Source organism: Lissotriton helveticus, chromosome 11 (genome assembly GCF_964261635.1).
Source record: "Lissotriton helveticus chromosome 11, aLisHel1.1, whole genome shotgun sequence".
NCBI lineage: Eukaryota > Metazoa > Chordata > Amphibia > Caudata > Salamandridae > Lissotriton > Lissotriton helveticus.
This window is the reverse complement of record NC_136072.1, coordinates 601,687,679-601,701,629: the sequence shown is the minus strand read 5'-3', so window position 1 is coordinate 601,701,629 and position 13,951 is coordinate 601,687,679. Positions and strand designations below refer to the sequence as shown.

Below are 13,951 nucleotides of genomic sequence, written 5' to 3'. Positions count from 1 at the left end.
TTTAATGCAGAGAGGTTGTCAAGCCAGCTGTGGACAGGATAGGACTTATCTTTTGGTTGGATAAAGAGGAGCTCTGTTTTGTTGGGGTTGAGGTTAAGGTTGTTGTTAGTCAGCCAGGATTGCACTATGGAGAGAGTTTTGTTTAAGAGATGAAAGTCGAAACTTTAATGTAGAGTTCGGTGCTATCTGCATAAAGATGATAGGCAGCATAAATAAACACATCACAGGTGATAAGACGTTTATATTCCATCATAAATATTTCGTCACAAGACTTCCTTTAGCACAATGGCACCTTCCTGCTAAGGGAAAGATCCTACAAATGGCAAAAACCTCAAACAAAGTCCTTAAAATTAGGCTAAGAAAGGGTCAGTTATGCCATCCGGTGAGTCTAAGCTTATAAATGGTATTGAGTTGCTTTCAGCCAAGTTAAATTAACTTTAAGATGCAATATGGAAATATGTTAATTTAGTCTATGCACAAGAACCAAATTTATGAAAAGAGCATTAATATCAATTTGCCCGCGATTAGCATATAATTTTACCTTATATACCTTATACAATTCAAAAGAATCATAAGTCTATAGCTAATAAAATGCAAAACATTTAACTTATAACTTCCAATTTATATGACATTAATACATTTAAGAAATGGGCCTCCCAAATCAGTATTTGCTGCGTCTTCAGAATGCACTCAGGATAAAATTCAGGACTGCATGGATAACGTGTTTACTGGCCAGGCTGCGTAAATAAGCAAAAGCTAATTTATGTGATACCATTTTCAACTGTCTCCAAGCTGGGCATAAAAACTGCCTCCACTGTACCGTGTATAAAAAGTAGAAAAGGTTAAAGTGCTTTGAGATGTAAGTCCATCACAAGGACAAGGAGGCAGTGAAGAAAACAATGTGCCCTTAATAGGAAATGCTGCTGGAAAATGTAAAGTATCTAAGCAGAATCGGATCAGCAGGAACTTATGCTCCTCATGTACAATAATTTGCAAATACAGAGCGGGATGTGAATTGTGATATAGAGGTTCTTGTGTATCCTCTGCAGCCCCAACTGTCTTTTTTGAAATACGAGTGGTACGAGTGTGCAAGGCAAAATCTTCTTTGACCTTTGGTACTGCACTGGTATTAATGGTGTTGGGCATGAAAAGTATTCTGGTGTGCCTACAATTATAAAGACTGTGGTACTGCAAGAAGCCTTCTTAGAATTTTATTTTCTAAAATTTGGAGGCTATTACTGTCGGTTTAGCGCTACACTCCAGCTTCAAAAGAAGCAATAGATAAACACTTGCTCCTATAAATACAAAGTAGTTCTTTTCCCGGTCTGTGCCCCAATTTTTGGGAAAATCTACAAACCACATCAATGGACCTTTGAAATTGTAAAACCCTGATGCTTGTTAGAAATGTTCAGTTAAAACCAATATCAACTGGCACACCTAAATATGTAAAGTGGGGGACTTTTATATTCTCTGAACCATAGAGCACAAATTCTCTTGTTCTGGTTACTTTCAGCCACATTTCATTATGTAAGATTTTGTTCTATTTGTGCTGAGGCCCAGGTTAACCATGAAGGTTTTGAAAGCATCCAGTAAAGATTGAAGGCCGTTAGCTGTCCTCGCTATGAGAACTGCGTCATCAGCATAGAGTAGTACAGGGACATGGCGCATTCATATTTTGGGTAAGTCTTTCCCTGTATTACACTGATATTCTTCTAGGCCATTAATGTGCAAAATGAACAGGAAAGGGGCAAGGACACATCCTTGCCTTACCCAATTCCTAATAGAAATGTCTCTGTGAGGTCACCTTCTTCACTGGAATGGACTTTAGCTGAGGTATGGGCATGAAGCTTATGAAGCAGTGTTATGATTGCGGTATCTTCCCCTAATTGTTCTGTAATACCCCAAAGTTTTGACCTATTCACTGTGACAAATGTGCATGTGAGGTCCATAAAAGCAAGATGCACACAACAGTTTTTTGCCTTTGTGTACTTTTGCACTATTGGCTATAAGTTCAGATTCTGCTCTATTGTTCACAGGCCAGGACAGGACCCATACTGGACATCAGGAAGGCCTTGTGTTTCACTGAGCTATCCAAAAGAGAAATTTGACGATAGCAGTGGAGTAGGCCCATATCTCCCTTTTTAGGTCTCGGCCTAATCCAGCGCATGCGCTGGTCTCAGCTGGGACATCTTGGGGCTCTAAGAAATGCTACTTTGCCGGCGATCCGCTTGCTAGAACGCGCACAAGAGCACGCATAGCCAGCTGATCGCCGGCAAGGTAGCACTTGAGGTGACGCGCGTGCACATCACGCGCGTCACCACTCGTGTTTTAAAAAAATAATAATTTTGCAGCCGCCAATGCCTACGCGGCCGCCAATGCTTGTTTTTTAGGGTAGGTCTGTAGTTATTTGCAGTGCGCACACAATGATCTGAACCAAACCGCCCCGTGGACGCCGGGACTCGCAGTGTCGCCTGACGTAGTTTTGCAGAGACACGTTGGTTTTAGCGTGGTGTCTAAAATGTATTAGTCACGTATTATATCGCCCAATGTCTACCCCACAAGCATGCTTAACTGGATATGCATTAAGTCAGCTAGTGTGCTGTCCGTGATTGTGCGGAGCTGCCTTTCAAATACAAGTGGTTCCTCTTTTATTTTTAACCTGCTCTTCGACAACGCTGTAGATTTAAGGAGCTGCGCACCAGGTGGTCTATCTCAGCCATAAAAAATTAGAACCAGAGTTCCCGACAGGCTCTCACCTTGATCCCAGGGGTGGCACCTTGACTGTTGTAACCCCTGCCAACTGTGCAAGCAGTGAGTCAGATTGGCTCTGAGGCGGCGGACGGCAGCTTTGGTTTTTCGTTGCGGTGACAGCAAGACTCAGACTGTCAATACTACACACCGAGGCTCGTGAATCTGACAACAAAGAGGATCCGAGCTTGCCTGTCAGCGTGACGCCAGTACCAGCGCGTAAGTATTGAAACAAATATTTTAATAAAGCACTTCTAGAGACCTCTGCACCCGACCTGCAGCATTTCCCAGTTGGTAAGTGAGGATGTGGCTATCGGCCAGAGCTACCAACTAATAAATAATAAGCACTAAAGCAATGCAATAACGTGCAATACAAAGTCATGGTATTACAATTGCAGTACACACCAAGCCTCTGCATGGTGTTTAGACATTAACATTCATACCTACACGTTGGCTTGTAAGCTGCATGCCGCCTGCCAGCATTCTAGACGTTCCTACTGCTATCGAGGTTTTAAGTAATTGTGCAAACAGGCATTACGCCTTCTTTCAGGAGCTTGAAACACATTGACTCCAGTGGCATGTTCTGTTGCTTATTAATCAAACTATTGATGGTTGATGAACAAGGAGTAGTCGTCGGGGAAACCAATCTAGACTACTCACCTGCTTGGCAACAGCCCAGCAGCTTGTGACGGGCTCTTGAGTAAATGCCTTATTGCTAGTTTGTTACAGTTGTCATTTCCCATAGAGTAAGGTTTGATGTATAATTGGCTGTCTACAGAGGTTATCATGTCGATATATACTGAATATTATAGAAGTGACTGGTGAATGAAAGAGTCATTCATCTTATATCGCTTGTCCACAGTGCTCATAGATGTATTTTGTTAACAGGCCGTGATTCCTTGGGAAGATAAATTAACTGGCCACGTCAGTGGGTGGTGCAAACTGCACAAGCTGCTTGCGAAATACTTTGGGCCGTGGGACTTTTTATTTTTTATTTTAACAAATTAAGCACTGTGTGTGGTGTGAGCTGTTCGGGGCAATGGGAATATCCAAGAATGTTTACACAGCTTATTTCTGTTCTGTACCACTAGCCATTCTCCAGCCTCCTTGGTTACTTTCTCGTCTTGGGCTACCACCTGGTATACTATCAACGGTAACCTCATGATCACATTTGTGGACAACTTTTCTACGTGTTCTATGTAAGTAGTGTACTACTAAAGCCATACAATTGAGATGTAACCCAGTTCGAGTATTGGTTTGACAAAGTTTGACGAGCTTAATAGTAGAGAATAGGTAATCTGCCATTTAGGAGTAAATAGGCGAGGTCAGTGTGAGGGAGATTCAGATGTCTTTCGACTAAGTGCTGGCTAGAGTTTATGATGACATTGCTTCCTAGAGGGAGGAGGGACATGTGTAGCATATGCTGATACAGCATAAGGCATCCATGACATGCTATAGGTATATCCACTATAGTTTGGTGTACGAGAGGTAGATAGCTTGGGCCCTGTGTTGTGTTTTGTTCGTGAGTGAAAGGAAAAGGACAGCGAGTTGCTGTTAGTGAAGGCACCCACGAGATTTTTTTAAGAAGCCCTCAATGCTGGTCCGTAGGTAGCTGCCTTATAGCACCTCTGTATATGGTCACTTGAGGGGACTAAATTGTAGCAAATAAAATAAAAGGAATCTTGTTAGGTGAAAGGGGAGAGGAGTTCCCAGACAAGCCTCCTTAGTGAAACAAGCATTGGCATATCCAATAGGTCTCGCCTTTGGGTCCTTATAACTGTTTAGCCATGCAGCAGTTGAGGTTCTTGCACGAAGGATATTGTGCTGCATAACTAAATACTTATAAGGCCCCAAAGGCGAGACCTATTGGCTATGCCAATGCTTGTTAAAGATAGGGTCTAAAATCGCCTTTTGCTATTTCTTAACTAGTGGTCCCACTATTGCAGATCTTAAAACATTAGTGATTAAAGTCCCCCAAAATTGCGGAATGATTTATAAATGTCAGATGGAATCCTATCTGGGCCCTTAGCTTTCTCAGTGAGGCTGCTTTGTATATCCTGAATAACATCCAGGACTTCGATCGTCCGGCTAAGAGTAATTGCAGATTCCAGATCCGGAGCAGAAGGAATTTAATCTCCCCATTCTGCTTCATTATGAACATTGATGCTGAAGATTTTCGAGAAATATTCCACCCAATTCTCAGCTGATATAAGGGGCTCTACTTTGGGTGTGACATCTCCAAGCAAGTTCGGTCAATGAACCACTTGCCAGAAGGCTCTCAAATCTTTCTTGCATATTTTACAAGGGTCTTGGTGGTGTCTACTTTCTTTACCCATGGGTATCACAGTCTCTGAAATTTGCCAAGTGACTACTTGGCCTTCACTTCATATTTTTACCAAGAATAATTGCATGGCGGCTGACAGAGTAATGAACACTTTGCTAGGCCTGTGCTGTATGACTTGCTTAATCAGCACTACTCAGTCGTGCTTCGAGATTAATTCATAAGATGAGGAATCTACAGGCAGAAATTTCCATCAGAAGAAAGTTACTTAACCGAGGTAACAATATGTTCATGGCATGTGTAGCTGTAGATACACTTGCTCTGCATACTCCTGCCATCTTATGTTGGGCTCGGACGTGTGCAACTTGTTTTTTTTTTTTAACAAGTCTTTTGAGTTACGAGTCCTCCCTTGACTGGTAATGCGCATGGGCGGTGACTCCATAATCAGATAGTTTTCTTCTGCCATTGTGGTTGGACGTGCAGCCGGGGCTCTGAGTTGACGCCACATGGCGGTCTTCGTAGGGGCCTCTAGAATTCTCTATTCCCGGTAGCCATAGAACTATCCTTCGGTGCACCAACATTTTCTTCTTACTCCCTCCATCGGATTCCCGCAGGCGGTTTTGTCAATGCCCCGCACAGTGCTTTGCCTTTTTCAGGCCTCTTTCGTTGAGTCTCACGTTCAAGAATGATAGAACCATGATGGAAAAGACACCTGTTAGTTGCTGTCCACAGTGACCTTTGAAGTACTCAGGGGCAGATCAACAACTGCCCTGTAACCTCTGCCTTTCTCCGGAGCATAATGAGGCATCCTGCTCCGCTTGCCTCACTTCCCACTCAAAAAAGACATTTCAAAATCGTGAGCATAGAGTAGCTCGGCGTGCAAAGGCACCGCATCAAGATGATGATACCCCAGAGATCGTTCGGGAACATATTGAAGAAGAAGCCGAAGGAGAAGTTGACGTCCGGAACATGTATCTCCATCGAACTCTGCGATCCAAGACCCACAGCTGACTCAGAGCCAGCATCAGAAGACAGCTGCTGTGAGTACCAATACACACCAAGTTACTCACCACCACCACCACCACTCCGGTAGCCAGCAGTTGAGCCCACAATTGGGAACATGGCCACTCAGGCTGCCACTGCCTCCCATCCATGACCAGCATCGATCTAAAGCTTCGGAGTCTGCCTCGTCTTCCGCACAGAGCCAGCCTGCATCTCCACCAACATTGCTATCGGCGCTTTCTTGTGGTGCGATATCTGATAGAGACTACTAGCAGCAGATTCCTTTGCGTAGAATTATCCCCCGCGTGAGACCGGATCCGAAAAACTTATTGCCACAGCATCCCTGCGTACCGGGGGAGGGGCGGCATCACGCGACTCCGCCCAGGCGTCGTCCGCGCACGGGACGTCAGCGAGGTCACATAAGCGCCACCCACGTCAGTTTTTTCCTTTTCCGCATGCAAAGTGGATCCGGTCTCAGTTTGGGCCTGTTTGGGCCCCTTTTTTCTCCTTCATTGTGCTATTTTTGGGTGAACAGTGTGCGAATGCCTTCAGGATTCAAGACTTGCACATCGTGTGGGCGTCTTATGTCTGCGACGGATCCTCACCTCATGTGTATGTGGTGTTTAGGGGAAGATCACGGCACCACTGATTGTGAGGCGTGCCAACAGTTGAAGCCGAAGTCGCGGCAAGAGCGCCAGATGAAACTACTCTCGGCGCGTCTCTCAAGGTCGGACTCATCCCCTCATTCAGTCTCGGCGGACGATTTCAGATATGGCCGTCGTCGGCGTCCTCGTCCCTCTCCGATGTCACAAGAGCGTCGCTCCCTGGTTCGTAAGTGTCGCAGTTTGCCCCCGGGCCTGGTGTTCAGCCTGCCGGGGGAGTGGGCTCTCCGCGGGTGATGCGTCCTCGCGTGTCGTCGTCCTATCCACCGTTTTCCGGTGAAGGGGCGTCGAGAGTCCAGATGGAGACTTATGCGGCGGCCTTGCTGGAATCTCCTTCTCCTTCCCCTCCCGGGGTGTCAGCGGATCCCTTGCCTTGCGCGGGGCCCTCCGCGGCGACTCCGGCCCCGGCGCCAACTGGTTCGGCTCCAGACTTGGAGGATGTGGTGCTGTTGGGGTGCGGCCCTTCGGGGGTCCCTCCTTCGGACCACGGCGCCTCTACCTCGCCGCAAACTCCTGCGGGAGTCCCTGTGGTGTTGCAGGAGGTTGGCGCGGCTCGGGTCGCATCCCCGAGCCCCTCTCGGTCCTTGGGCAGGGTGGTCCTGTCTAAGGCCGAGGTGACGCCGCTACGGCGCCGGCAGCTGCTGGACCGGGCGGCGCCACAGGGGTTGGTGGACCCTCCTCGTCCCGCTCTGGGTCGAGGCTGGATGGGGACCCCTCGTCCTCCTCCGGGCCCTTCTTGTCCCTTCACGAAGGCAGCTGTCTCGTCGGAGGGCGAGTCAGAGGTTGAGTCTGCCCTTGCTGCGCCGCATGGATCACCGGGCCACCTCCGTCACATGCTGGGCCGAGGCTGGCGGAGGGCTTCGTGTCAGTCTCCTGGTCCTTTTCGTTCCTCCACGCAGGCGGCTGCCTCGGCGGAGGTCAATCGCTTGGCCACTTCGGATCTGGCCCCCTCCGGTCCTCGGCGCGGTGTGGCTTCGAGGAGCACTATCTGGCGTCTCCTTCGGCACCGGATGGCGCTGCCGTCCTGCCTCAGGCGGCGGACGCTACGGCGCCAGAGAGGCGTCGAGTCGCGGATTTGTCTTCCAACGCCCCCTCTTCTCCGGAGGTTGGGTGCATACTGGTGTCATCCTCCCCGGAGACAGGTCGCCGCGTGGTGGCGTTTTCGCCAGCGTCATCGAAGGGTGGCTCCCCGCCACTCCTGAGGCCAGGGTGCTCCCCCACTCTTTGGTCCCTTCTGACTTCCACGTCTGGCCTTTGCCCGCCCCGCTTGGCTTTGGGGACGACGCCTTAGTTTACAGCCGTCGCCCACGGAGGAACTGCTTTCTCCACCACGGGGCCCTACAGAGTCAGGTGCGGCTTTCGCTCACGCGGTGTCCACGGCTGTGGGCATTCTGCGCATGGGTGACCCGGTTGCTCATTTTCCGGCAGACCATCTCTTGGAGGTTCTCCACCAGGGGTCTGGTGGGAGGGAGCTGTTGCTTCCGTTTGAGGGTTCGCTTCTTTCTTGCCTGATGGGGGCCTGGAGGCACCCCGCCTCAGGTGCCTCAACACCTTCTGCACCGGCGCCTCATGACCTGGCATGTCTTTCCCTCCGTCCCTCTGCCTCAAGTCCACTTTTGCGGACTGCTTTTCCCTCGCTACCGCCACTGTTTACTCCGCCGTCCAGGAAGGCTCGCTGACTGGACTCTTGTGGGCGCAACATGTTCGCCTCCACCAGTGCTGCCCTGCGGGCCGTTAACACCTTATGTGTGTTGGCTAGGCCCACCTCTTGGGATCCGCAGCTTCACACGAGACTGTTCAGGTAGACTTACGGCATCATGCGTTGGATGGCCGGGAACTAGCTGCGTTTATTCTCCGCTTCGCTCTGGACATCTCGGAGGTGCTAGGCCGGGCCATGGCTTCCTCAGTCGCCCCCGGGTCGCCATGCTTGGCTTCAGGACGGCGTGTTCCCTGAAAATGTTCGGGAGCGGCTGATTGATCTTCCGTTCGATGGCACCCTGTTGTTCCACGTCCCGGCGGACTCTGCATCCAAGGGTTCTAGGCAGGGCTCCGTCTCCCCCCTCTCCTCCTCCTTATCCTCCTCCTTCCCCTCCTCAGTGATTGCTGAGTTGAGCTAGTTCTGAACCTTCTTTTGGGCCGGTTGACCTTGCTGTGGAGTTTTTCATGGCCACTCGAGTCTTCCTTCCTGGGACTGTGGCTCTGTTGGCTGCTGGACGGCCCATTTGTCGACTGTGTTTGTGTTTTTGCTGGAATTGTCTGTACGGACTTGGCCCTCAGATTAGGCCTTCTGTTTTCTCTTGGGCTGCTTAACAAGCCTTCCCTGGGGGTTTCTTCCCCATGGCTCTTTCGTTTCTTCTTCTGCTGTGGAAGATTCTCCAAAGAGGGTTCCCATGTCTTGGGACTTACCTTACCCTATGTGGGGTAGTGGTAGCTGTTATATAGCTTGCATTCTGCTCGGGAGTTCAGGTCGCCTTCGGGCCCATGCTCTCCGTGGCGTTTACGTATGTTGCTATTGCTTCTTTGGGCCGTGTGCGCGGACCCCCTGTAGTGGTGTGTCCAGGCCTTTCCCCAACTTCCCGCTCCTGTCCTGCGGGCTGGGATGGTCCTGTGTTTCTCTCTTGTCAGGCGTTGCTTGCCGGTCTTCTTGGGACCCCGGGCTGTTCTTCTTGCTCTTGGCGGCTTATTACTGTCAGCATCGCTCTGTCTGGTTTGTTGCCTTCTGTCTATGGCGGGCTCGCCTTCCTTTTCCTCATTTCCTTGGACCCTCTGGGCTTTCTCTTCCTCTGCCTTGTCCTGGCATTGGATGGAAGCTATGTTGCCCTGTAATGGAGTGGGGTGCTTTGGCCTCTCTGGCCTTGCCCGTGGCTCTCCTGTGGTGAGTGTAGGGGCTTCTTCTGTCTTCTTTTTTCTCTTCCTACATCCCTCTTGGATTTGGTGGTGTTCTGCGTTTAGGGTTTCCTCTTGCCTGGAAGGGACGGGGCTTTTCGCCTTGTCCGTGGCTCGGGTCCCCTGTAGGGCTTTCTGTGATGTCCAGGCTGGTGGGGTTCTTTCGCAGTCCCTCCTTCCCCTTGGATATTGCTAGGGTATCTATTCTACGTGAAGGAATCTGCAGCTAGTAGTCTCTCTCAGATGTACGAGTTACTTACCTTTGGTAACGGTGTATCTGGTAGAGACGATTCTAGCCGCTGACTGCACTGAGAAAAAGACACTAACTCAAAATTTATTTATTTCAACAGGTTTGCCCTGTTGCTAAGCACATCTAAAACAACCACACAGAATATAATTAAAACCGCACAAAAGAATGTTGCAGACGAGAATAAAATAAACATTCCTACTATGGTTAAAATGTCATCTAACAGCCTAACATCCTAAAACCTACTTCTGTGCGCTACACTAAGAAGGCATGGAATAGTATAACTTACATCTACACTTTTTCAGGGAAAAGCAGTGCACTGCATGCCTGTTTACAGCCAAGTGCTGTAATTGTCAGTAGTCAGGGAGGCTGTGTTCCCTGAGAGAGGCAAATACATGTCGCATCAGCTAGTCTCCTTCCAGACTTTTTTATACGGAATTTGTAAAGCGCAAACTAATCACCCCAAAGGGTAACAAGGCGCTGGGGGCCATTAGGAAGATTAAGCGAGCGAGCTATTGCCCAGAGTCACAAGTTGCTGGGCCAAGCTGTTACCGGCAATCGAACCGTGAGCTCTGTGCTCTGGAGGCAGCCACCCTGGCCGCTGCGCCACACCACTTCCCCACTCTTTGTCTCGATATCATCTTTCAGTAGAAAGTGAGATATGGCAGCATTTCTGGCAGTCAAGATTGTCTCTGATAGTATCTTGTGCGATAATATGGGGCCCAAGGACCTCTTCTTAGAAGTGGTCAAGTGGCAATCCTTTAATACTATATCTTATCTAAGATAGAATTTCCAACATCACCTTAGGGAATGTCTGGTATAAGCAATGAGCATCAAGATTAGTGTAAGACGTATTCTTATAAAGAGAGAATGTAAAAATAGGTCAATGCTGACTACACTCCTTAGGCTATTGTTCTTGTTTGACCTTTAAACAGAGATAATAAGACACTTGCTCCAGACTGATGTTGCACAAGTGTCTTATCGATAGCTGTGTCAGAGTGGATTGAAATTTTCACATGTTCTTGGAAAGATATAGAAGGACGTCTGCGTCAAAGACAGACATGTTGATGATTCTACAAAAATACAGAAAATTAATTCTTGCCGTACTTCAGATACAGCTGAGACCTGTATCTTTTGGCCATTAGCTGCTAATCCATCACTATGGCAATGAAGCTTGTTTTCCCGACATTGATGCTTAGTTACAGGAGTATCTGTTTCCTCCCTTAGCTTCTCCTTTTTCAGAACTCAACCCAAGATTTATGTAAACGTTTTGGCTTATTTTCCATTCTCCAATGGGCCAAAGCATCCATCGCTGAAGGCCTCGGATTTAATGTTTTGTAAGGTCTGTCATGGAGCTGCACTGTCACATTATAGGACATTTTGATCCAGATCCTAACACAAAGAGCTGTGGTGCTTTTCAAGCACTGCAAGGCATGGGGGGAATAGCCACCAAGGCCTTCCCAGCTCACTATTGCTTTAAGAAAGGGAGATGTTTCAGTGAATAATGCTTCAGACTGCTATTTGGGCTATCTGATAGAGACTACTAGCCGCAGATTCCTTAACATAGAATTATCACCAGACGTGAGACTGGATCCGGAAAACTTTTCTGCCACAGCATCCCTGCGCGCCGGGGGGACGGCACCACGTGACTCTGCCCTGACGTCGTCCGCGTTTGTGACATCAGCGAGAATACATAAGTCCCACCCTGGCGCGCCTACGTCAGTTTTTTCACTTTTCCCCGTGCTACGCGGATCCGGCTTGTGCCCTGGCCTGTTTTCAGGCCTTCTATCCCTTTTCATGCTTGGCTTTCAGTGGAACAGTGTGCGAATGCCTTCGGGCTTCAAGACGTGTACCTCTTGTGCACGTCCCATGTCGGCGACGGACCCTCACCCGATTAGCTTGTGGTGCCTGGGTGAGCATCACGACTTGGAGAGTTGCGACGCCTGCCAGCACCTTAAGCCTAAATCATGGCGGGAGTGCCGGATTAAGTTGCTGTCGGTGCGCTTGTCGAGGTCGGTGTCATCCCAGCGTCCGTCCACCTCGAGGCAAGGAGTCGCCGGATTTGTCTGCGACATAGTCTTTCGCCGTGGCCCCTTGGGCGTGGCTCACCGGCTGGTAGGTCCTTCAGTTTGTCACCGAGGCCCTGTCCTCCTTCTGTGGCGGGCGCCGTCTCCTCCCCCGGGTCGTGCGCCCCCGCCTGTCGCCTCCCTACCCGACGTTTGCCGGCGCGGAGGCAACTAGGGCTCAAATGACAGCCTACGCTGCGGCTCTGCAGGCTTCTTTGGCCCTTCCTCCACCTCCTGAGATGTCCGCGGGTCCCTTGCCTCGCGCGGGGACCCGCGGAGTCACCGGCGGCTCCAGCGCCGAAGGTTTCAGCTTCAGGTCGTAGGAGACTGGCGTCATTGGGGTGTGGTCCTTCGGGGCTCCCCTCTTCGGCGCCTAGCGTCCCTGCCTCGCCGCAAATCCCTACGGGGTCGAGCCGGCGCCGTTTCGGTGCCGGGAGCCTTCCTCCCCGGCTCCTGTGGAGTCAGGGGTGGAGGCCAGGGCCTGGGGCGCCTTCCCGAGTCCCTCTCGGTCCTCAGCGTGGGTGGCTGCCCCATCCGAGGCCGAGCCGGCGCCGCGGCTTCGCCGGTCCGGCATCGGCCTCGCCCCATTCTCCTGGAGAGCACGTGGTTGCAGGAGTCGTCCCGGCACCACGGAGGCCCATTCCGGCGCCGGTTGGCGCTGATCAGGCGCCAATGGCGGACTCCACGGAGCCACGCCGGGTTCTGGATTAGTCTCCTGAGGTCCCTTCATCTCCTGAGGTCCATCATCTGTTGGTGAGTTCCTCCCCGGAGACAGGGCGGCCTGTAGTTGCCTTTTCACTGGCCTTTTCACTGGCCTCTTCCAGGGAAGGCTCTTTGGCGTCCCCACAGCCAAAATTCTCGAACCCTTCATTCCGTGGCTCGCGGCTGGCTTCTCCACCGGCCTCTCCACCTTCCCCAGAGGTCCCTCATTCCTCTGTGGATCCTCCTCCACTGAGGAATTGCTTTCACCTCCGCGGCGCCCTACTGAGGCCAGTGTTGCCTTTGTTTGGGCTATTTCCACGGCTGCTGGTATTCTGAGGATGGGTGAACCTGTCACTCCATTTCCTACAGACAACCTTTTGGAGATTCTCCACCAGGGCTCTGGTGGATGGGAGCTGTTGCTTCAAAAGGAAGGGTCACTCCATAATTCTCTTATGGGGGCGCCCTGCCACGGGTGATCCGGTGCCTCAGGCACTACTGCACCACCACTGTCCTGCTCTGCATGACCCGGCTCTGTCTTTCTTTCCACCCTTCTACTCAAGGCGCTCTACTGCAAAATGCCTTTCCGTGTTTTCCTGTGGTGCTGTTCCCTCTGTCTCAGGAGGCCCAGTGGGTAGATTCATGGGACGTAATGTCTTCGCTTCTTCCAGTGCTGCCTTGAGGGCGCTTAACACTTTGTGTGTGCTGACCAGGGCTACTTCCAGCCTGTGGGAGTCTGTGGAGTCCCTTCTTTCTCATGTCTCTCATGAGGGTGCCCGTGCTGATCTGCGGGGCCATGTGTTGGATAATAGAGGCCTTGTTTATCCTTCGTGCGGCTTTGTATGTTGTCGATGCTATTGGCCGTGCTATGGCCAATTCTGTGGCTCTCCGTCGCCATGCTTGGCTACGTGATGCTGTTTTTCCTGAAAATATTAGAGAGCGTCTGGTCGACCTCCCTTTTGACGGGGTCCTGTTGTTTAATACTCATGCAGACTCCGCCATTCACCGTCTTCTTGCGGGGCTCCGTCCTCCTCCTCAAGTTGGTTTGCTCTGGTTCTTGGTGGGAAGCGTTATCCCACTTGCTCCTGGTATTTGGTTTTTGGAGTAGTTGTTACCCTTTCTGTGAGGGTTACTGTTCCCTCGGGGCCCTTGGTTGGCCCCGCTCTTCAGTTGGCTGCAGGTCCAGCCCCCTTTGTTGGTACGCCTGTACTTTCTGGCTGATTACTAAGCCTTCTGTGGTTTCATCCGCAGGTCTATGATTTTGTCCTCTGATGCGGTATTGTTTTTCCCTAAGAGTGGTTCCCATTCTTTCTTGGGACATGTCATACCCTATGTGGGGTACATGTAGCTATTGTATAGC

At 50.4% G+C, this 13,951-nt stretch overlaps 1 protein-coding gene across 2 annotated transcripts in view; it reads left to right on the top strand.

Annotated features, from left to right (window-relative positions):
• Positions 1-13,951, top strand: part of XRN1 (5'-3' exoribonuclease 1) — a 1,049,234-nt gene that overhangs the window by 611,063 nt on the left and 424,220 nt on the right. The gene's annotated exons all lie outside the window — the stretch shown is intronic.